The sequence below is a fragment of the Ranitomeya variabilis genome, chromosome 7 (genome assembly GCF_051348905.1).
Source record: "Ranitomeya variabilis isolate aRanVar5 chromosome 7, aRanVar5.hap1, whole genome shotgun sequence".
NCBI classification, from domain to species: domain Eukaryota; kingdom Metazoa; phylum Chordata; class Amphibia; order Anura; family Dendrobatidae; genus Ranitomeya; species Ranitomeya variabilis.
This window is the reverse complement of record NC_135238.1, coordinates 80530384-80533279: the sequence shown is the minus strand read 5'-3', so window position 1 is coordinate 80533279 and position 2896 is coordinate 80530384.

Below are 2896 nucleotides of genomic sequence, written 5' to 3'. Positions count from 1 at the left end.
GTGAAAATTCTTTGTTTGTCAAGGGCTCAAAGTGTCTTTTTGGTGTACAGAAGGTTCCCTTTTTGGGGTTCATTTTTTCCCCTTCTGCTGTGGAGATGGACCCAGTCAAGGTCCGAGCTATTCTTGATTGGACTCAGCCCTCGTCAGTTAAGAGTAGTGTTGAGCATTCCGATGCTGCAAGTATCGGGTATCGGCCGATACTTGCTGTATCGGAATTCCGATACCGGGATTCCGATACTCTTGTGGTATCGGGTATCGGGTATCGGAACAACATTAATGTTAAAATGTGTAAAATAGAGAATTAAAATAAAAAATATCGCTATACTCACCTGTCCGACGCAGCCGGGACCTCAGCGCAGGAACCGGCAGCGTTGTTTGTTTAAAATTCCCGCTTTTACATGGTTACGCGAAGTCCCGGCTTGTGATTGGTCAGGGCGGCCATGTTGCCGGGCCGCGGACCAATCACAGCAAGCCGTGACGAAAATACGTCACGGCTTGCTGTGATTGGTCCGCGTCCCGGCAACATGGCCGCCATTAACCAATCACAAGCCGTGACGTCACGGGAGGCTGGAAACGCGCTCATTTTAAAAAGGGCGCGTGTCCAGCCTCCCGTGACGTCACGGCTTGTGATTGGTTGCGTCGCGGTCAACCAATCACAAGCCGGGAGGCTGGACACGCGCCCATTTCAAAATGAGCGCGTCCAGCCTCCCGGCTTGTGATTGGTTGATCGCGGCGCAACCAATCACAAGCCGTGACGTCACGGGAGGCTGGACACGCGCCCATTTCAAAATGAGCGCGTCCAGCCTCCCGGCTTGTGATTGGTTGATCGCGGCGCAACCAATCACAAGCCGTGACGTCACGGGAGGCTGGACACGCGCCCATTTTAAAATGAGCGCGTGTCCAGCCTCCCGTGACGTCCCGGCTTGTGATTGGTCAGGGCGGCCATATTGCCGGGACGCGGACCAATCACAGCAAGCCGTGACGTAATTTCGTCACGGCTTGCTGTGATTGGTCCGCGTCCCGGCAACATGGCCGACCTGACCAATCACAAGCCGGGAATTCACGTAACCAAGTAATAGCGCGATTTTTAAACAAACAACGCTGCCGGTTCCCTCGCTGAAGTCCCGGCTGCGTCGGACAGGTGAGTATAGCGATATTTTTTATTTTAATTCTTTCTTTTACACATTTATATGGTTCCCAGGGCCTGAAGGAGAGTTTCCTCTCCTTCAGACCCTGGGAACCATCAGGAATACCGTCCGATACTTGAGTCCCATTGACTTGTATTGGTATCGGGTATCGGTATCGGATTGGATCCGATATTTTGCCGGTATCGGCCGATACTTTCCGATACCGATACTTTCAAGTATCGGACGGTATCGCTCAACACTAGTTAAGAGTCTTCAGAAGTTCTTGGGTTTCGCTAACTTCTACCGTCGTTTTATCGCTAACTTTTCTAGCATTGTGAAACCTTTGACGGATATGACCAAGAAGGGCTCCGATGTGGTTAATTGGGCTCCTGCTGCCGTGGAGGCTTTCCAGGAGTTGAAACGTCGGTTTACTTCGGCGCCTGTTTTGTGCCAGCCTGATGTCTCGCTTCCCTTTCAGGTTGAGGTGGATGCTTCAGAGATTGGAGCAGGGGCCGTTTTGTCGCAGAGAGGCCCTGGTTGCTCTGTTATGAGACCTTGCGCCTTTTTCTCTAGGAAGTTTTCGCCTGCGGAGCGAAATTATGATGTGGGCAATCGGGAGTTGTTGGCCATGAAATGGGCATTTGAGGAGTGGCGTCATTGGCTCGAGGGTGCTAAGCATCGTGTGGTGGTCTTGACTGATCACAAAAATCTGATGTATCTCGAGTCTGCTAAACGCCTGAATCCTAGACAGGCCCGCTGGTCATTGTTTTTCTCCCGTTTTGACTTTGTTGTCTCGTATTTACCAGGTTCAAAAAATGTGAAGGCCGATGCTCTTTCCAGGAGCTTTGTGCCTGATGCTCCTGGAGTCGCTGAACCTGTTGGTATTCTTAAGGATGGTATTATCTTGTCAGCTATTTCTCCAGATCTGCGACGTGTGTTGCAGAGATTTCAGGCTGATAGGCCTGATTCTTGTCCACCTGACAGACTGTTTGTGCCTGATAAGTGGACCAGCAGAGTCATTTCCGAGGTTCATTCCTCGGTGTTGGCAGGTCACCCAGGAATTTTTGGCACCAGAGATCTGGTGGCCAGATCCTTTTGGTGGCCTTCCTTGTCTAGGGATGTGCGGTCATTTGTACAGTCCTGTGGGACTTGTGCTCGAGCTAAGCCTTGCTGTTCTCGTGCCAGCGGGTTGCTCTTGCCCTTGCCTGTCCCTAAGAGACCTTGGACACATATCTCCATGGATTTCATTTCTGATCTTCCGGTGTCTCAAGGCATGTCTGTTATCTGGGTGATATGTGATCGCTTCTCCAAGATGGTCCATTTGGTTCCTTTGCCTAAGCTGCCTTCCTCTTCCGATCTGGTTCCTGTGTTTTTCCAGAACGTGGTTCGTTTGCACGGCATCCCTGAGAATATTGTGTCAGACAGAGGATCCCAGTTCGTTTCCAGATTCTGGCGATCCTTTTGTAGTAGGATGGGCATTGACTTGTCGTTTTCGTCTGCTTTCCATCCTCAGACTAATGGACAGACGGAGCGAACTAATCAGACTTTGGAGGCTTATTTGAGGTGTTTTGTCTCTGCTGATCAGGACGATTGGGTGACCTTCTTGCCGTTGGCTGAGTTTGCCCTTAATAATCGGGCTAGTTCCGCCACCTTGGTTTCGCCGTTTTTCTGCAACTCTGGTTTCCACCCTCGTTTTTCTTCGGGTCATGTGGAACCTTCTGACTGCCCTGGGGTGGATTCTGTGGTGGATAGGTTGCAGCGGATCTGGA